At 42.3% G+C, this 21,617-nt stretch overlaps 1 protein-coding gene across 6 annotated transcripts in view; it reads right to left on the bottom strand.

Annotated features, from left to right (window-relative positions):
• Positions 1-21,617, bottom strand: part of VDR (vitamin D receptor) — a 120,481-nt gene that overhangs the window by 76,579 nt on the left and 22,285 nt on the right. For 2 of the 6 annotated variants that reach the window (XM_065576020.1, XM_008173299.4), the window contains one exon: positions 12,116-12,180. The exons of the other annotated variants lie outside the window; for them this stretch is intronic. The gene's annotated coding sequence lies outside the window, so the exon portion shown is untranslated. The remainder of the gene's footprint in view (positions 1-12,115; positions 12,181-21,617) is intronic. 6 annotated transcript variants of the gene reach the window in all.

The following is a 21,617-nucleotide window of genomic DNA, read 5'->3' as shown; positions in this document are numbered from 1 at the left end:
CATAGCATTTTATATCCACTCTGCACTGGTGTAGGGGACTACCAAAAGTCTAGGGCAACGGACAAACAGGCCCACAATCTTCCCCAACAAAAGGGTTAACAGGATACTCAATCTCTCACCCCAGGTTATATTCAGCCTAAATTTAATGAGATCAATTCAGTTACAAAATAGTCTCCCATGGAAAGCGATAGAAATTTCCATCTCTTGGGTCATTTAAACCTAGACTGGAGAAGTGTATAAATATTACACTGACAGAGGATTAACTGGATTGATCTACTTGAGTCTTATTTCTAGCTACTGTGATTAGAACTGATTCCCTTGGGTTCTGTAGTAGGCACTATTTTCCTGATGTCAAACATTTTTCTTCATGCAACATCACTGAACTTTTTAACTGTTATAATGCTTTATATTTCTTCCAGGCTCTAGCACTTAACTATAGTGTATATATTGGCTTCTCAAGAGGTTACAATTTCTATGGCTATACCCCATGCTTAGTTCCCTAGAACTGCAAGACAGACACAAGCATGAGGAAGTCTTGGCAGAATGAAGGAGATGTCTTCACTGGATGATCATTCTTGCTAAAGAAACTTTGCCCACCTCTGAATTAGAGTGACTGACTACGGCCCGGGACCGTCCTGCCCGGCCCTTGAGCTCCTGGCCAGGGAGGCTAGCCCCCGGCCCCTCCCCTGCTGTCCCAGCTCGCCATGCCGCCAGTGCTCTGTGTGGCGGGGCTGCAAGCTCCTGCCGGGCAGCGCGGCTACAAGAGGCAGTCAGGGGACAGGGAGCGGGGGGAGGGGGTTGGATAGGGGGTGGGGTCCCGGGAGGGAGCAGTCAGGGGATAAGGAGCGGGGGAGAGAGGGGTGGATGGGTCAGGGATTCTGAAGGAGGCAGTCAGGGGGTGGGGGCCAGGCTGTTTGGGGAGGCACAGCCTTCCCTACCCAGCCTTCCATACAGTTTCGGAACGCCGATGTGGTCCTCAGGCCAATAAGTTTGCCCACCCCTGCTCTAAATTCATTGTCTGCATAGCCCAAAACTGGACACAGTACTCCAGACGAGGCCTCACCAATGTCAAATAGAGGGGAATGATCACGTCCCTCGATCTGCTGGCAATGCCCCCCCTACTTATACAGCCCAAAATGCTGTTAGCCTTCTTGGCAACAAGGGCACACTGTTGACTCATATCCAGCTTCTCGTCCACTGTAACCCCTAGGTCCTTTTCTGCAGAACTGCTGCCTAGCCATTCAGTCCCTAGTCTGTAGCAGTGCATGGGATTCTTCCGTCCTAAGTGCAGGACTCTGCACTTGTCCTTGTTGAACCTCATCAGGTTTTTTTGGGCCCAATCCTCTAATTTGTCTAGGTCCCTCTGTATCCTATCCCTACCCTCCAGCGTATCTACCACTCCTCCCAGTTTCATTCTATCTGCAAACTTGCTAAGGGTGCAGTCCACACCATCCTCCAGATCATTAATGAAGATTTTGAACAAAACTGGCCCCAGGACCAACCCTTGGGGCATTCCACTTGATACCGGCTGCCAACTAGACATGGAGCCATTGATCACTACTCGTTGAGCCCGACGATCTAGCCAGCTTTCTATCCACCTTATAGGCCATTCATCCAGCCCATACTACTTTAACTTGTTGGCAAGAATACTGTGGGAGACTGTATCAAAAGCTTTGCTAAAGTCAAGGAATAACACTTCCACTGTTTTCCCCTCATCCACAGGGCCAGTTATCTCATCATAGAAGGCAATTAGATTAGTCAAGCATGACTTGCCCTTGGTGAATCCATGCTGATTGTTCCTGATCACTTTCCTCTCCTCTCATCATTCATCTCAACATCAGACTTCCCATCATTGATTGGTTTGCAGTAACTTATTAAATTTCACAAATGCATTCATCTCAATACTTCCCACCCCCATGTAAATTTTTATATCCATTGGAATATGCATTTACATGTGGTCTAGTCTCATTTGGATGCGGTGTATAGTAATGTCTCAGAGCCTAGAGAGCAGAGTATGTGAAAGTGTCTAGAGTAAGCAATAAGACTAATAATCTAGGATATATTATAAGTAATAGTAGTAGTGGTGAGATTGCAGAGTGGCCAGAGGCCTAAAGTAGTGTCAGGGCCCCACTGGGCTAAGCACTGTATAAATATAGTAAGAGAGAATCCCAGGTCTAAAGAGCTTGCAATCTAATTAGATAGAACAAAGGTTGGAGAGGGTACAGAGGTGAAGTGACTGACCTGAGGTCACACAGCAGGTCAGCAGTAATGTGACTAGAACCCAGGTCTTTGGCATCCCTGTCCTATGCCCTATCCACTGAACTATGCTGCCCCTCAGAATGTCTTCTAATGCATCAAGAATTAGACCTCTCGAGCCTGAAGGCTACAAAGAGAATTAAGTCTTGAGTGAGTTATACCCAAGGGGGACCCCCCGTATAAGGACAAAAAACAGGAGTTAGGACAAGAGCAAAACCTAGCAGTTGAGTTTATACTGCAATCTAAAGTTATGTAACACAGAAAGAGGGCTTTTCAACAAGAGGGTTATACGTGAAAGGTCATATGTGGAGCCACTAGTGTTAATTAATTTACAATACCGAGGTTTCCCCGTTTCATGACCTCCTTCAGTTGGTATAGATATCAGGAAAACGACTGATTACTGTACTTAATAAAATACACAGCTACAGCTATACCATTCAAAAACTCATCATTAAAGAGACTTATTCATGTAAAGTAAGTGGTCATATATTCTATTAGCTTTATGGTCATATATTCTATTAGCTTCTATGTGAAAGAGATCACCAGTACAAAAGTCTGCGAACCACTGGTTTAAGAGGTCAGCAGATGCAACATCCTAATATAAAAAAGGAACGATTACCTCGTTACCTCTGAGGAACCGGATTGCATCAGCCTTTAGAGAGGCCATACAAAGATTTCACAGTGGAACAAGCCCATCAATACACTCAATTTGATTATGGACTTCTACAAAGCCAGAAAGCTGTTAGCTAATACAGTTAGACCCAGGCCATTGAAAAGCCATATCCTGGTATTAAAGCTTTAAAAAAAAGAGGAAACTTGGTCAAGTGAAGCGAGGTCTTACACTGAACTCAATGGCATTTCTAACTTTTGAGTGCCACATCCAAACAATTCCAAACTTTTAAGGAATGTTCTAGGTATCAAGGGACAGAATCCAACTGTTTTTGGTGAACATATTCCTGGAGGCTTCATCGCTTGCCAATCTTTAATTCCTGGAGGGTTGGCAATCCTAGGCTAGATGGATCTATGGCAGGGGTTCTCAAACTGGGGGTCGTGAGGTTATTACGTGGGAGGGTCGCGAGTTGTCAACCTCCACCCTAAACCCCACTTGCCTCCCGCATTTATAATGGTGTTAAATATACAGTATTAAAAAGTGTGTTTAGTTTACCGGGGGGGGGGAGGGGGTCGCACTCAGAGGCTTGCTTTGTGAAAAAGGGTCGCCAGTAAAAAAAGTTTGAGACCCACTGATCTATGGTCTGACCCAGTATAGCCGTTCTTATGTAGGGGAAGAATGGGGTCCTGGGGGGGCAAACAGGGCCCCTGCCATTGTGGGGAAGAGACCAGCACCTTGGGATACGAAGGGCATGAAACTGAGAAGAGCAGTTGATGGATGTTTAATGTAGAGAGGTAAAGCATATAAACTTAATAAAGCTTGCTTATCATTTTAAGGTTTTAGATTCTGCACAGTATCCAAGTATCTTTGTTAGCACTCACATGACATGGATTAGGTAGCAACAAACATTTCACGTCTCTAATGGTTCCAAAATCCCAAATGCTGTTACTTTAAAGGAGTGGAAAGAAGCCAGGTATACAGGCTTTCCGATTAGTGCTTGGGCATAATGACAAGGTCATGCTGGAACACAGGTACTCTGATTCCTGACTCGCACTAACTAAATCTTTTTATCCTGAAGTCCCCTAAAAGCAAGTTGCAGAATTCTATTTGAATTTGCAAGTTGGAGAAAGTTTCCCTTTGACACTAGATTTGCATTGAGAGAGTTATTGGGCAACAGTAACCATTAAAAAAACAAAAACAAAAAAAAGCTATTTAGGAATGTGATTATGTTAATAGTGTCAATATATCACTTTTCAGCCATCCTCCAAAGTTTTCTTTTTTTAAATCTGCTTATTTATCAAATTAGCTTTTCCTATGGCCATAATTATAGCAACTAGGCTAGCAAGATTTTCCCCTCTTCCTTTTTTTTTTAGTAGCGTCCTTTCAGCTTTTGCTCACGTAGCCAGCTACAGTCCATCGTTAGCCCCTTTCTTCTGTCTGATTTTCCATCTTCTAAGAGAGGTCTAGGTTGACTAGCTTCACACACACAGGCAATTCTCTCTTTACCTTATTACTATTCCTTGTTGCCACATTCTTCCTTTATCTTGTCTTCAGTCTCAACTAACGTGCCACCCTCCCTTGATCCAACTCCTGGATGTCTTAACTAAAAGTCCCTCCAGAATGGAAACAGCCTGTACTATGGGGCTCCTGATCTTCTTTCAGTAGAATAAAGAGTGTTCTCTTGTATCTTCTCTATCTGGATTATTTTCTTAACTTACTGATAGACTCCAATAAGAGAAGCGGTGTCTAGATGTCCTGCCAATGCTCACTCTCCGAACCCCCTTCTTTTGAGCCCTCCAATTCACTGCCAAGCTAGGTTTGCAGAGACTCATTGGACTATCAGGTGTTCACATACATGATCAGCAAGTTCTGAAAGCAACTGTAATATATTGTTAATTTATTGTTTGCATGGAAGCACCACTTCACACAACCACTGTGAAGATCATGGAGTGCATTTCCCTAGGACTGGTTAACTGAGCCACTTCAGTATGCTGGCCAGGTGAAAAGCCTTTGATGCAAGAATTGCTGAGTTAAATTCAATGGCCTGTGATATGCAGGTGGTCAGATTAGATCAGGGTCCCTTCTGGCCTTAAAATATGTGAAGGAAAAGTATGTATTTGTCAAAGACAAGAACATGTTTATCACATTCTTGATACTATAATGAACTATAAATCTGGCTCTACATGGGCTGACTGAAGAGAATCCTCCTCTTAAGAGCACAGGGTGGATAAAAAGCCACAATTTAAAAATCAAAAATATTAAAATAAAAAAATCTAATTTTTATTTTATTTAAATTAAATACATATTTACACACACACACACAATTTAACATTAAATTGGAAATTAGGCCAATCTATGTTAAAACCTAAACTTACTCAAATCTACTACAATTGTTTAAATTAAATACATAATATTAAGCAGTACATGTTCGCTGCTGAAGTTTCAGAGAAAGTCAAGCCATGGAACTGGAGGCAATCATTGGCTAAGCACCTGAAACCAGAGTTTGTTGAAGTGCGAAACCAGCTTTTGACAGCAGTAGCCTCATCTACAGATGTAGAATAAACTGAAATAAAGAAAATATTTTCTCAACTAGATCAGTTCAATGATTAATTCACTCACTCAAAGTTGAGAAACCAACTGGGATTTGAAAAAGCAGAATAGCTTGTTTTCCTTTTGCAATCTATGAATAAAAAAAAAACTAGGAGAGAAAGGATGAGATTTACTAGCTCTAAAATCCTGAAGGACATGGTGACCAGAAACAAATCAGTTCAGTTCATTAAGTGCAGAGACTTCCTTTGTTTATTAAATCAGTTAAATATTTCCTCTTGTGCTGGATATAGAATTTTTCCACTTACATAAAACTAACTTAATGTGCTGGATATGTAACTAATAAAAATACAATTTTAAATTCTAATTTCCATCCATATAGAATTTGTCACAAATCATGAATAAATCTAGAAAATAAGAAATGTATCATTCACCATTTTCTAATAAAAATTCAGATTATTAGAAGATTTAGAAGTTAAATAACGTACATAGATCTAGCATATCCTCCTGATTAGCAGGAGTACCAAGTTTAGCGTAAAAGGCTTATTTAGTTGCAAACCAAGATTTTAATTAGTTACCAACCAATGAGTATCAACATTTCTTTCAGAATAGGTAAAAAGAACAGCTTAAATCATGGTTTCCTTTTTGCTTAAAAATCCACTCCAAAGCACACAAAGCTGCTTCCTCCATAATCATTTCAGAGGTTTTGTAGTTGCTTTCAGATCCCGATTCCTGACCAAAGAATATCCAGAACTGAAGTTGGATTCTAACAGAGTTCTAATCTTTGATCCAGAGAGTTTACAGAAAAAGTCAGGACTCAAAAAACAAATCTATCTACTCAACATTGGCAAGATGACAATGTAGAACTGATGAATTAAATTGTTTTTAATTGTTCACTTTATTAATGTAACTTCATAAGTAAAGTTTTATGAATGAAACAATATTCATTCATAAAACCGGTTACCCCAATAACTGGCTAATTAACAATTAAAATGCTTGTTAAGAGCCATAGCTGTTCAGTCAGCTGCCTTTGTAAATTTCACTATCAATCCAATTCCTGCTTAAATCACTAAGACTTGCACTGTTTCAATATTGTAACTTCTGTTCACCATTTATTACACTTGCCTACAGTGTAACTTCTGTTCACTGTTTGCCATCCATTATACTTGTCTATATTGTAACTTCTGTTCACTGTTTGCCATATTGTAATTCAAACCCCATTTTAAAACGCTTACTCCGTTTTGTAAGGGCTTGCTGCAACCTTCATTTTTGCAAACCCTGCTGTAATCTTATTAGTTTAGTTTAGATGTGTGAATGAGGTATGTATGGATGATGGAATCAATCTCCAGCCCCAGCCTGTCCTGATTAAATAAAGTTCAAACACCAAACGGCTGAAAATGCAGACAAGAGCCCTAACAAAGTAAGAAGAATCCACCCTAAAAAGAAAAGGTACAATAGAAGGAAGATCAAAGCCCGGTCCAAGGCTGAAAGTCATGTCTGCAATTGACGGGTGATCAATCACCAAACCTGAAGGCAGCATGACACAGCAAGACCTATAGACTCTGGATTCAAACTAAAGCCTACAAAAAGGATGGGCGAGATGGAAAAACTTTGGAGGAGGGTAACATTCTCCTGCCAACATGGAAGGGCATTGGTGCATGCCCAGAGACCCAGCTCGTCCTTGTGCCAGTTAGCCGCCACAAGCTACGAACCCAAGCTGCAAACTCAAGCAGGACTGGTAACTATGCAGCAGCTGCAGAACATCTGATGGATGTGTGTGTGTATAGGTATTAGGTATAATGTGTGTGTATAAATTAATTATTGGTCATAAATCAAATTGTTATCATAATAAATGTGGCATCTTTATCTTGTCCCCTTTAATAAGATCCTGCTAGTTTTTATTGGTATAACAACATATGCAGCCGTGCCCAGCAGTTTGACATGCCTCTCCCTGAAGCACAGAAAGCACGCTGCTCTTAAGAGTGCTCCACCTCATTATTATTTTTAAAGATTTGTACTGCAGTAGCACCCACAGGCCCCAGTCAAGGATTGGGGCCCCACTGTTCACTGTGCACAGTGCCTAGCACAGAGTCCCAGGAGCTTAGGATACCAATATGTGACAAGACAGGGTAAGCACAAGGTGATTAGAGTAAGACGAAGCAGTCTCAGCACACCCAGCTACCTCACCACTGTCAAAAGAGTTCTGTAGATCTCACAGCACAGGAAAATGTTAAAGGAGAGATGTGTGCAGCCTGACAGGGTGGAGCAGCCTCCAAGTCTAGTCATAGAAGCCAAAATTGACTCACTAGGCACAAAAAGATAAACATTTAGATGATTAGCACAATGATGTTTCAGTACAGTATCATTGCCAACTCCAGTGATTTTATCGGTCATGTGTTATTTGGTGTTTTTTTGTTTTTATTTAAAGCCCCAGGTCCTAAAGTCATGTGATTATATGTGTGGGGGTGGAGAAGTTTCTAGGTTTCCTGGTTATGGAGAAGAGCTGGAAAACATGAATCTTAAAGGCTCTGTTAGTCTTAAAGGTGCCACAGGACCCTCTGTTGCTTTATCCCTTATACAGATTCCCCAGAGTATAGGTTTCTGGAAGTAATTGCTCTATTACAGGCAAATACTATAGTTAGAGCTGGTCAAAGTTTTCATGGGAACAGTTTTCCATCTAAAAATATATAGTTTTGTGTAAGATGAAACTTTCAGCTGGAATGCATCAATTGATTCACTTTTTGATGGGAAAAAGTCTGAATATTTTGACTGGTTTCATTTTGCTTTGACTTTGATGTAATACAACATTAAGGTTAATCGTTTATACCATATAATATATTATATACATAAATATACACAACAGATATTTATTTATATATCGAAATTAAAGTATTAAATTAAAATTATGCAACAGTCTAAAGAAAATCACAATGACAGTATTGTCAGAGTAGTTATCAATGGTTCAGAGTCAAGCTGGAAAGACATATTGAGTAGGGTCCTGCAGGGTTCTATCATAGGTCTAGTTCTAGACAAGGTCTTCGTAAATGTCATGGAGAATGGTACAGAGCTATACTTATAAAGTTTGTGAACAATATCTAGCTGGGAGGGGTTACAAGCACTTTGAAGGACAGGATTAAAATCAAGTGATCTTGACAAACTGGAGAAATGGGCTGAAATAAATAGGATGAAATTCAATAAGGAGAAATGCAAAGTACTACACTTAAGAAATAACCAATTGCACAAATACAAAATGGGAAGTGACTGCCTAGAAAGGAGTACCACAGAAAAGGATATAGTGGTTAGTGGATCAAACTAAATCTGAGTCAACAATGTAATACTGTTGCACAAAAAGCAAACATCATTCTGGGATGTATTAGCAGGAATGTTGTAAGCAAGACATGAGAAGCAATTCAACACCAATAAGGCCTCAACTGGAGTATTTTGTCCAATTCTGGGCACCACACTTCAAGAAAGATGTGGACATAATGATTAAAGGTCTAGAAAACATGACCTAAGAGGAAAGATCGAAAAAATTGGGTTTGTTTAGTCTGGAGAAGAGTAGCCTGAGGGGGCACATGAGAAAAGTCTTCAATTTGTAAAAGGTTTTTATATAAAGGAGAAAAACGTATCATCTTTCTCAACCACTGAGGACAGGACAAGAAACGATGGGCTTAAATTGCAGCAAAGGAGATTTATGCTAGACATTAGGAAAAACTTCCTAACTATAAGGGTAGCTAAGCGCTGCAACAAATTAGAAGGTTGTGGAATCTCCATCACTGGAGGTTTTTAATAACAGGCCTGACAAACACCTGTCACGGATGGTCTAGATAATACTTAGTCCTGCCTCAGTGCAGGGGATTGGTAATGACCTATCCAGGTCCCTTCCAGTCCTACATTTCTATGATTCCATCAAAACAAGTTTTTTTCAGAATTTGTCTCATGGGAAATTTTTGAGATTACCTAGGAAACAAATTCCAGTTCCTGAGCAGCTTTACCTATAGTCTATGATGGTCTCCCTTGTAGAGAAACAGCTGTAACTTTTTTTCTGACATAAGTCAGAAGACCGCTTGTGATGGTCCATCCTCTAGACATGTATTTCACAAATAAGTGTTGTATAGCAAAGTAGAAAACAGGCAGCCTTTGAAGGGCGTTTGCTCCAATACTTGTTGCTGATTCTAGAGTAACTCACAAGAAGCTGCTACCTTTAAAACAAACAAACATACATTTAACGTGCTGCACTATGGTTTTAACCGGAGCCTTCCCGATACTTGGAATGGGAAATAGAACTGTAAATTTAAAGTGTCACTCTAAAAATAGCATTATGGGATTTTATGGTTGTTTCTCTACATCAAATTTGCACATTTTAGAAGTAAAAAGACATTGCATACATATGCATGACTGACCACTTGTGCTTATGCATTACAACGATCACATATCAGTACAATATACAGTATTTTTCCTGCAGACTTACATAAACATATGTAGCGTCTTGCAGTACTGTGTACTGTGCAATGTACGCCCAAGTCCACAAAAGTCATTTAAAGTAAATAAGCTGTCGTATATTGTGAAAGAAGGACTTAAGAACATAGAAAATAGCTGAACATTGACTGGGGTACATAGACCATTACGTCTGCAACCGAGTTAACTAAAGCTAACTGCCCCATCTCCTGAGCAGTACTTAAGGGACGACGAGTTATTGGTTAACAAGAAAATGTTATTTAAGTTATTAAAAAAACAAAACAAAAAACAAAAACAAAACCACCCACATACCTGGCAGGTAGGCGATCTTGTATTAAAAAAGTCAGTCAATAAAGATCAGCTGGACTACTACAACGCCGCAAGTATACGAAGGAATGAAAAGATTATAAAATGCTATCCATGTATCTTTGCATGATACTACACTGAGTTATCTGGAAAATAGTAGGTTCTCATGTAATTAAAGGCTGTGCAGCAATGCTGCATTTGCAAAAAGAAGCACACTTGAAGTTGCACATCCAACTTTAATTTTGGCATGTCCTAACTTGAGCGCCTGCCTCCCTCCCCTGCCTCACGAGCTGTAACTTTTGCTGAAGCCAAGTCACACTGCACTCAATGGCTGTCACCCAAAAATCTGCAATATCAGCTACATCAGTACCTTCTCTTTTCCCCTGTCTGACCCACAAGACACACAAAAGAGTCAGGAAGTTCAAAAGTCAGGGTTTACATTGCAGCCCCAACTCAGCAACACTGCACTTGTGCTTTAACACAGCTACAAACATGCAAGAAGTGGGGAGAGTTACAGTTGCTACAAAAACCTAGAGACAGGCTCAAGCCACAGAATTTAGAGCTGGCTTCAAACCCCCCCCCGTTTCCGAAAATCAGAAATGTAGGACTGGAAGGGACACCAAAAGGTCATCTAGTCCAGTCCTCTGCACTGAGGCAGTACTGGAGTATTATCTAGACCATCCCTGACAGATGTTTGTCTGACCTGTTCTTAAAAACGTCCAGTGACAGAGATTCCACAACTTCCCTAGATAATTTGTTCCAGTGCTTAACTACCCTTACAATTAGGAAGATTTTCCTAACGTCAAACTAAATCTCCCTTGTTGCAATTTAAGCTCATTACTTCTTGTCCTATTCTCAGTAGATAAGAACAATTTATCACCCTCCTCTTTATAACAACCTTTTACAAATTGAAGACTTATCATATCCCCCACTCAGTCTTCTCTTCACCAGACTAAACAAATCCAATTTTTTAAATCTTTCCTCGTAGGTCAAGTTTTCTAGACCTTTAATCGTTATGTCCACATCTTTCTGAAAACGTGGTGCCCAGAATTGGACAAAATACTCTAGTTGAGACCTTATCAGTGCTGAGTGGAAGAATTACGTCTCGTGTCTTGCTTACAACACTCTTGCTAATACTTTCAAGAATGTCCTTCAAAGCGCTTGCAACTCCTTTCAGCTTGATATGTTCCACAAAAACGCTACTTTCGGTCATTATCCAAGTCATTTATGAAAATATTGATTAGAACTGGACCCACAACAGACTCCTGCAGGACCCCATTCAATATGCCCTTCCAGCTTGACTATGAACCATTGATAACTACTCTGAGTATGATTTTCCAAACAGCTGTGCACCAAACCTTACAGTAGGCTCGCCAAGGCTGTGTTTCCCTAGTTTGCTTATGAGAGGGTCACGTGAGATAGTAACAAAAACGTTACTAACAATTCAGATACGTCATATCTACTGATCCCCCCCCCCCCCATTCCTCAAGCTTGTTACCCTGTCAAAGAAGGATAATAGGTTGGCTTGACATGATTTGTTCTTTGTTGTTGACTGCTACTTATCACCTTATTAGATTCTAGGTGCTTCCAAATTCATGGGGAGTTTTTTCGATCTAGATTTTTGTTACTGTCTCATGTCTTGTAAAATATAACTCAACAAATACAGTATATGAACTTGTTAACACTTGTATACCAACCTTACCACTACACTATTGGAAACTGGATATCCTGACTGAGAAACTAAATTCTCAACCCCATTGTTGCATTAGATTAGATGTCTGATTTTATTTATTGTTGGTGAGTAAGGATAGTTGGTAATTATGAGGATGATCTGAGGAAGTCATACATGGGTTAATTCAATTTTGATGCAACCTGAAGGTCTAAAACTGACAGCACATAGAAGAAATAAAACAAATTCAGTGGCGTTTTTTGACTCACCAATATAATCCAAGCACTTTCAGTTCTTAAGAATTGTGATGAACAGTGATATGTTCTGGATGAACCTGTAATGCAAAAGTTGGCAAAACACCATTCACTTCTGATACTACAACAAATCTCCTTAGGTAAGAAAGTGGAAAGATGCAGCAAGTCACTGACTTGCCTCTGTGGGGCCACTTGAAAGAGAAACTGCAGAAGGTCTCCATCAGATTTAACATCCTCCACCCATCCACTGCCAAATTCTTTGGAAGAAAGGCAAAGATCAAGTAACTAGTCTAAGCTTGCAGCTCTGCTAGGAGGTACACACACTGGAGAAAGCTGAACAGTGGATTCTGTCTCTACCTGCTAATTGGCAGATAGGAAATGTCTGGGATCAGATAAGTCATACGTAAAAAAAGAGCCAGGCTAGTAGAACAGTAAATTCATACAATGTGTCTTGAGAAAGACAGACACATTAGAGAATGATTTTAAATAGCTAACCCGATCACATTAATCTTGATAGGTACAGAGCTAATTTTATTCCCCCCTCCTAAATTTCATAAACCCACAAAGCTTGGGGTAGGGGCAGTCACCCCTGACTGATTGTAATAAAATACTAAAGTAGCTATTTACAGAACACATGCAGTTAGCACATACATAATGAGTGGGAACATAGTTCAATAGTAACCATATATTTAGGCTTAGGAGGATTAGATTATCAGTAAACGTCAATTTCAACACACACACACACACACACACACACACACACACTCTTTCCATTGATAATTGAAATTTACAGATAAGAAAAGAAAACTGCAGCTTGAGAACTGAAGAGTTTGACTGAAGAAAGTTTACTTTATATATTTTGACATACAAAGTTATTAAATATTTGACTCCCTCCCATAGATTTCCTGCAAGTGTGAAAAGATACTTTAAAATAACGTATTTAACTATTTTTATCAAACAGGAATTCAGTAGTGGTGCTGAGCAGAGTAACTCCACTGAGCTATTGAGATTGGTAGGACATACTGTTCTCAAACCCACCCACCCCTTTCAATCTCCCCCAGTTTCTAAGATACATACAGACCATAAACACTAAACTATTTTTAGTACGCAAGTCTGGATGTCAATGCAAATATATACACATTGATAGGCATTAGTTACTAACTCAGAAAGGTCCTGTTGTGCTTTTAGTTAAGTTCTGGTAGGCTTAAATCAGCAAATGAGAAAATGAAGTTCAACCTATTATCTAAAACTGCCATGTCATTCACAACACAAAGAGGAGAAAAGGAGCTCTTCAGGGAGCACATCAAGATAGTCAACAGCTATTCAAACTTTGCTCTGTGGATTAAAAAAGTCTGGCTCTTGCTTCACAAAGGAGCTTGATGGTTAGGACCTATGTACTGGGCTATCTCCTTTTCCCTCCATAGGGCCTAGCACAGGGGTGGGCAAACTTTTTGGGCAGGGGGCCACATCTGGGTGGGGAAATTGTATGCAGGGCTGGGGGAGGGGGTTGGGGTGTGCAGGAAGGGGCTCAGGGCAAGGGATTGGGGCAGAGGAGGGGCGTGGGGTGTATGAGGGAGCTCAGGGCAGGGACCTGAGGTAAAGGCAGGGGGCTTAGGGCAGGGAGTTGGAGTGCAGAAGGGGTGCAGGAGGGGTTCGGGCTCCGGCCCGGCACTGGTTACCTAAAGCGGCTCTGGGGTGGCAGCAGTGCGCACTGGGGGCCAGGGCAGGCTCCCTGAATGCCTGCCCTATCCCCGGCCCCGCGCCGCTCCAGGAAGTGCTGTGGCCCATGGGGGAGGGGGGGCAGAGGGCTCTGCGTGCGCTGCCTTTACTGTGCCTCCCCCGAAGTGCCCATTGGCCGCAGTTCCCTGTTCCCGGCCAATGGGAGCTGTGGGGGGAGAGGGGGTGCCTGGACGCAAGGGCAACGCACGGAGCCCTCTGCCTCCCCACCCGGGGGCCAAGGGACATGGAGCCGGCTGCTTCTAAGAGCGGTGGAGGTCGGATCCAGCCCACGAGCCATAGTTTGCCCACCCCTGGCCTAGCAGGTTCTTTCCCACTTTCCAGCAGTGGCTAGGGCCATTTACTCAGCATTTGAAATATGTACCGGACACTTGTTAGCCAGAGACCAGTATAAAAGATACAAAAAAGCAAATGCTTTAGAAAAATACTAGGTTATAATGGAATTCATACTAAATGCAGAGATTTGTCAGAGTTCAACCACCCCTTGTTTCTAGTTAGCCAGAAAAGATGAAAATATTTTGGACATATGTTGAGAATGCAGTCAGAATGTCTCCTACGGCAGGTGTGTCATCAAGCAGCTGGAGGGTCATGCAGAAGGGGCCAACTAAAAGAATTCCTCCACTGAATATTCAAAAAAACAGGAAAGGTTATGGTACTTGACATGGATCTGATGGCTAGAGTTCATGGAAATTCTTACCTACTTAACTAACTGATCCTAAAGAATGTGAATGTGATAGATGAGTTACAGCAGCCTCTAGATCTAGCTTTAAACAAAGTAAAAGCAGTGAAAATCAAGACCATTTTATAAACTACAAAGCTACTGAGGGCAATTACAAGAGGAACTCACACTGCTAATGGAGATGCTCCTGGGCTCCCACATTATCCATTTGAAGCAACTTTTTAAAATGGTCACGGTAAACGAAAAGGAACATTTACTGGCATAAGCTCACTAGATACAGTTGGTATTTATTTACATGCACCCATCACCAGGATATCCCCCAAAACTTAAAGCAAAATTCAGTCCACAGTACAGTCTTCTCCTCTCTGTTATCACATTGCTAGAGTACATGAAATGTGTGTGTGTGTGTGTGCGCGCGCTAGTCTGCAGTTGGAAGACATCTGTTCACAGTGCCATTCAGAAGGTGGTATGGTCTACACTTGTTCATTATCTTCTGGAAGGGATTTCCAAAGCCAAGGGCCTGCCACAAAAGCAGCATGGTATCTGGGGATCTGCCAGTTCCAGAGTCTCCTGAGTCACAGAGAATGGCGGTCCTGTATTTTACCAAGGACCAAAATATGCCATGAAGTGGACCTGGCACTGGATTGTGAGGCAGTGCTGAGCATGGAGGAGAAGCAAAGCATCCCAAAGGACCCAAGACTAAGGGCATGTCTACACTTACCTCCAGAGCAATCGATCCAGTGGAGGGGGGGGGGGGGGTTGATTTATTGCGTCTAGTGAAGACGCAATAAACTGACCGCCAAGCGCTCTCCCGTCGACTCCGGTACTCCACTGAGAAGCATAGGCGGAGTCGACAAGGGAGCATCAGCAGTCAACCTACCGCAGTGAAGACAGCCTGGTAACTAGCTCTAAATATGTCGACCAGCTACGCTATTTTCGTAGCTGAAGTTGTGTAACTTAGACAGAGTTAGCTCCCACCCCCCCAAGGTAGACCAGGCCTTAGCCTGCACAACCTTTACAATCAGAAGACATCAGCCTCCATCAAGCAAATCATCCAAACACTTCAGGAAGTGTCAACTTGTTTCTCTTTTCCCATGATCAATTCAGTCTTGCCAATTGCCCTTTATTCACGGGCTAACAATCTGCCTTAGTCACTAGGAGAACTAAGTGATAGCACTATCTGCATTTGACACGAAAGAGATAGAGCTGAAATAGCGTGCATGTTGCTGGCATTCGAGTCCAGTGTCTAGTGATCTTCTTTAGAGCTCTAATACACATTGCATAAAGGGAAGAGAGGACAGCCCTGCACGCTCCACAAGCAAACGCTCTGAGGGAGGAGTAGCAGCATCTGTTCAAAGGAACAAGTGATGGTAGATTAGTTGTGTTTCCTTTGCCAAGTCGTTTAAGTGAGTCAATGAAAATGTCATTGACAGTATCCAGAGCTCCACATTGATCCCAACTGCACTGGTAGGTACAGATGCCTGTTTTGGGTGACAGGACCACCAGCACTATCTCAGTGCTACCTCCTGATCTGAAGGACATTGGCAGAGGTCAGGTACAATTGGAGACCGCTCAGATACCACCTTGGGCTCTAACTTGGGGGTTGAGAGGGTATTTTAGAAATTCATTTGCACTGAGCAAAGCTCACAAACTGGTTGGACTAGTCTAGTAAGTTGCACTCTGTGAAAGAAGCAATGACCTTCTTCTAGCAAGACATCCTTCACAGGCTTCCACCCACAGGGGTCTGAGTCACACATACTGGTTCATGCATTTCTCAGTGCTTCAAAGATTTCTGAGTATATGATTGGGCCAAAGTTTGTAAGAGAGCGTGCTATATTCACTAGTCAAAGGATTAGATTCCTGGAGCCCAGAGAATCAGTCTTGTATATGACAGGTTTCAGAGTAACAGCCGTGTTAGTCTGTATCCGCAAAAAGAAGAACAGGAGTACTTGTGGCACCTTAGAGACTAACAAATTTATTAGAGCATAAGCTTTCGTGAAGAAGAAGTGGGCTGTAGTCCACGAAAGCTTATGCTCTAATAAATTTGTTAGTCTCTAAGGTGCCACAAGTACTCCTAGTCTTGTATATGACGACCCTGGTCAAAAAATCACTAGTCAGACCAAGAAGTCAGATATGAGCACTGACTGCAGTAATATGGGGCCAACGGATGAAGTGGAAGGGGAAAAGAAGATATATATTTAGCAGCAGTAATCTGAAACTTCACTTCCCATCTTGTCCCTGCACCCTCTCCTAATTAAGCTCTTCATTCCCTCTACCCCTTAAACTGACTGTGACCATTGGGAATCCACTCCACCACCATAGAGGTTGGGAAATCAATGATGGGAATCTCTTCCTCCCTATACCAAATATACATATTAGAGAAAGCAGGGAGCAGACATATCAAAGGCACTTTAGAATCCAACTGTAGCAGTGTTGGAGCAACATGAGAAGCTCTTCAAATAACCGAGGTCATCTCACCAGAGTGGCACGCCCACTGACCCAAAAACACAGGAACATGGGGGGGAGTAAGACTTTGGTCCCACTATTCCCCTGGATGCAAGCCTTGTGGACTCAAATGAACTCAAAGAACAATTGCTAAGATGCTAAATAGCTATGCGCTACCTCACCTTGAACTCAGAGTCCTCTGAAAAATTTCTGTCCTAGAGCTGGTCAAGAGGGAGAGCACTTAAGAGTGAGAAATGTTCTTAAAAGTTAAATCTGTGTGCCATTAGTCTCCATGAAACACCATCTGTACTGCATAATATTTGGCATTAGAATAATCTAACTCAAACCCATCCACAAATAAGCAGATGTCTGTAGAGACCAAAACACAAATAAAGGCGGCCAGGGAGGGAGATTTAATGACATGCAGTTGGACAAACGTGGCAAGTAGCAGTGATTCTATATTTTGTTTTTAATTTCCATTTCTTATCTAGAACAATTATTTTTCCAAGCTACTTTTTCCACTGGGAACTCTGCCTTTAGCTTAGTCAACATGATTTCCATACTGATATTAGTATCCATGTAACTGCACTACCGATCTGTTTATACCACCGCATCTCAGAAAGTAGCAACACATTCACATCCAGCTCACTGCAGGGTATGGCAAGGACAGCACAAGGGGAAAATTTTGTTCTTCAAAACAGTTTCACACACCCTTAACAAGAAGAATTAGTGTGGGAAAGTGAAGCGCTATCACGGAAGTTCTTTTTAACAGCATCCTTCATATTAACCATCCCATAATACCTTAAAGTTAAATAATGCCGTTGCAAAAGTGTGTTGGGGAAGGAGAAAATGTGGGTTAGTCTACACTGGCCACGCTAAAGTGCTGCCATGGCAGTGCTTTAACGTGGCTTGTGTAGTCACGGCAGAGCTCCCAGCGCTCTAAAAAATCCCACCACCACGAAAGGCGTAGCTCCCAGTGCTGGTGTACTGTTTACACTGGCGCTTTACAGCGCTGAAACTTGCTGCCCTCAGGGGGGTGTTTTTTCACACCCCTGAGTGAGAAAGTTGCAGCGCTGTAAAGCGCCAGTGTAGGTAAGCCCTTAATCTGAGATTTCAAAGGAGATGGACATTAGATCATCAACTTGCTCAGTTACAAAACTATAGTTCACAACTACTTTACTTGCTGGAGCAGCAGCCAAGTGGATAATAAACTCCCCCATCTCCTTTCAAATCTCAGGTGAAAACAAATTTTGTTCCCCAATTTCTTGCTTCCTCAGCTACTTGGCCAGATTAGTTATTGGCACCTCTCACTCCTAGCCAGCTAGGTTGCCCCATTCACAACAGTCCTTTTTCTTTTAACAACTTTATTTCTGGACTTCTTAGGCTATGTAGCTCTCTTTTCCCCACATCTCATATTCCAAAACATGCAGGGAAGAATAGCAAAAATTAAGAGGTGGGGAGGAGTTTCCTCTGTGTTAAGCAAATCCTACACTCCTCAGAATTTTAAATATCTTGAGAAGATACAAGAATACATATAAACCATTAAACTAAATACCTGTATCGAGGGAGAATTCATTGTCATTACCAAACAAACAATTAAGCAGATGAAGGAGAAACAGAAGGATGCACGGACTAAAGAGTTTCATGCAGCTTTTTAAACAAAAAATAATCTTTCAAATATTATGCCAAGCCCCAAATGTATTCATGATAGGAGGACCATATCCACAGCTGATTTAAAAATCAACAGCATTCCACTGAAGCCAATACAGCCATGTTTGATTTACTAGCTAAAAGGCTGGCCCAGAGTTTGGAGGCCATCAGAGCTTTAATTTCAGTAATTCCCAAAAGAAAGGCAGGAGAAAGGTTTCACAAAAGCCCTTCATTCCGTCACTTCAAATAACAAATGCAAAAATGTACACCAAAACAGACAGACTAGCAAGAATAACACATGCTGTGACCCATAACAGTCAAGTGGGAGAATGAGAACCAGCTAAAGAGCTGAAGACTTGAGTAATTTAATCCAAGAAGTTGAAATCAATATACAGTTCAGCTCTGGCAGGGTCTGACAAGTGTGCGTGTATATAGCCTTGAAGAACTGAGATGTACTTAAGGCAAGCATGGTTTGCTGACAAATTATTCAAGTGATATTTACACATTCAGAATTGTAGCAATTAACAGTGGGATGTCTCACTGATTCCCTCTTGCTCAAGGCACTAAATATAGAGCTTCTGTAGGAAAGAGTTCAGAATTCAAGGTCTATCGATCAAGGACAAGATTTATGAAGTGGCAACCCATGCAGAATATGCCCCGACAGTCCTAAGATTGCCAGTTGGTTCAATAACCTTTGAAATTATAAACTAATTCAGTAAGATTTCAGGAGATAAAGTAAATAAAGAAAAAAATGAAGTGATGCTTTTAATTAGGTAGGAACAGAAGAGCTGCATTTTCACTGCAAGCAAAGCCAAGTGAGTTATGGCTGGGATTTTAGGCATCTTTAAACATCACAGACCGGTTTGGCTAAACTGTGGCTCGCGAGCCACATGCGGCGCTTTTACAGTTAAAGTGCGGCTCGCAGAGCTCCCCCCCATTCTCCACCTAGCAGACTTGGGGCGGGGGGGAGGGAGCTCAGGATTTCTGCCTTGCAACAGGGTGGTGGGGTAGGGGCATCTGCCCAGAAAGGAGGCGGGAGGGTTGTCTCAGGGCTTCAACCCCGTGGGGCACGCCTGCCAGGGCTCTGGTTCTTGAATTTCTGAAGGTTGTCGTATGTGGCTCGGAGGGTCACTAAGTCATAGAATAACACCAAGTATAAAAACAAGATTTCCTGGCAAATGGACCCTTCCCCCACAAAAAGACAAGGGAATTTTTGGTCAGTGCAAGCAGATACTAAATTGATGTTTCTCCCTCCCTCAACACATCTGACCACAGATATTTTGACCACACAGATTACTCTTTAAATGGAATATTCAGATCAGCTGACCCAGGAAATTCCTGGGTCCATATAGAAATCTCTGCTGTAGGTAGAGCAAAGACTTTTACAGTAGGAACTTTAACCCTGATTTCACATCCTGAGAGCATTTGATGGGGTTTCATGACATAGGGCTTAACTATAGTCTTAGCAGTCCCAGTAGCTCCCTATCTGATGAATGTCTCCCACTTAACTACCCCCTTCAACTTCCACTGGTGAGCCAATGGATCTACAACCCAGCAGGGCGCAGCGTGACACAGAAGTGGCAGTTTGGGATGTGAATGGTTCATCAAACATTATAAGCCATTAGTGGACTGGCTGTGTGACTCTCCCTCGGAGATGGGAACTCAGGAGTACAGCTGGTCTTTCCAGCACAGCACTGGGCCTCAGCTGGAAGAACGGGCAATGTGAGACAGCTGCCTACATCTGAACACTGCTTTTCCTCAACCTGTCCCAGGAATTCTCAGAAGTCGCTTCCCTCCCCCTGGCTGTGGGTCTCCACTTGGGCTCAATCCTTGTTCTCTGATCGCATTCCTTCCCTGGTTGTCTGGCTGTGTTTGATAGAAAACCTATCCACGTAAAGGTGGGCCCATTTCACAGCTGCAGTTACATTTCTAGGATTTGTCTATTAACTGAAGTTTTAGGTCAGGGCGGCAGAGTTTATAGAACTGTTTAAACCCACTGATTCATTGGACTCATTAACCATGGAAACCCTCCAACCAGTTCCCCATTTTCTTACATACCCCTAATCTGGGCTGAAACCTCAGCCCAGGTCATGTCCCCCCTTTCCCCCCCAAACTGCCCAAAAATATTCTCCTACAAAACTTCAGGGGCCAATTTAAACTTTTGTAGCCAGATAAAAAAAATGTGAAAAATCAGGACAGGGAGTGGGGGGGGTGGGGGGGGTGGTAATAGGTGCCTATAAGAAAAAGCCCTGAATATCAGGACCGTCCCTATAAAATCAGGACACCTGGTCACCCTAATTTAGAAACACATCCATGTCATCCCCCCTCTCTAAAGCAGGGAAGTAATTTTGAGTCTATGCCACCCACTATGGTTCTTCTGGCACAGTTTCTCCTTGAGCGGACGTTGACAATCCTTGTCTCTCTCTCTCTCTCCTAGTGCTAGTTTTCCTTCTCTTCTCTCTTGCACTGATGCTGCCCCTCCCAGCCTGCTCTCTCTTGCTCCAGGTCTGCAAGCAGCTGGATTTCCAGATGCACTCTGCCCCTCGCTAGTTGTTGCTTCTGCTGCTCTAACCGTTGAGCCATCCACAATTCCTGTTGCATCAGTGCCTTCGATCCCAATGGAACACAGTTGCTGTCAGCCAGCTTTTCTCTGGCCTCCCTTCAAAGGAGTCAACTCCAAGATTCCCCCCCCCCCCCCCCGCCTCCTTTCCCTTCCCTGGGCTCTGCCAGTGGGCTGGATGTTCCCTGCGAACGTGGACAGTCATGCAACTACAACAAGTCAACTAGCTGGGTCTTTGTACAGTCCTCAGTACTGAGCTGCCTTTCTCTGCATAGCTCGTGTAGCTGCTTTTTCTTTAACTATTCATAGTTAGTTTTCCCTGCCTCTTTTTGCAGTCCCTTTTGGGAAAGGGACTACAAGACTTTTCTCTGTGCTTTCCCCTTCTGTGGGACTTGCTTTGACTACTGTTCGCACTTATGGTAATTCACACTGTCATACATCCCACA

This window comes from Chrysemys picta, chromosome 22 (genome assembly GCF_011386835.1).
Source record: "Chrysemys picta bellii isolate R12L10 chromosome 22, ASM1138683v2, whole genome shotgun sequence".
Lineage (NCBI taxonomy): Eukaryota > Metazoa > Chordata > Testudines > Emydidae > Chrysemys > Chrysemys picta.
This window is presented reverse-complemented; position numbering and strand designations above follow the sequence as displayed.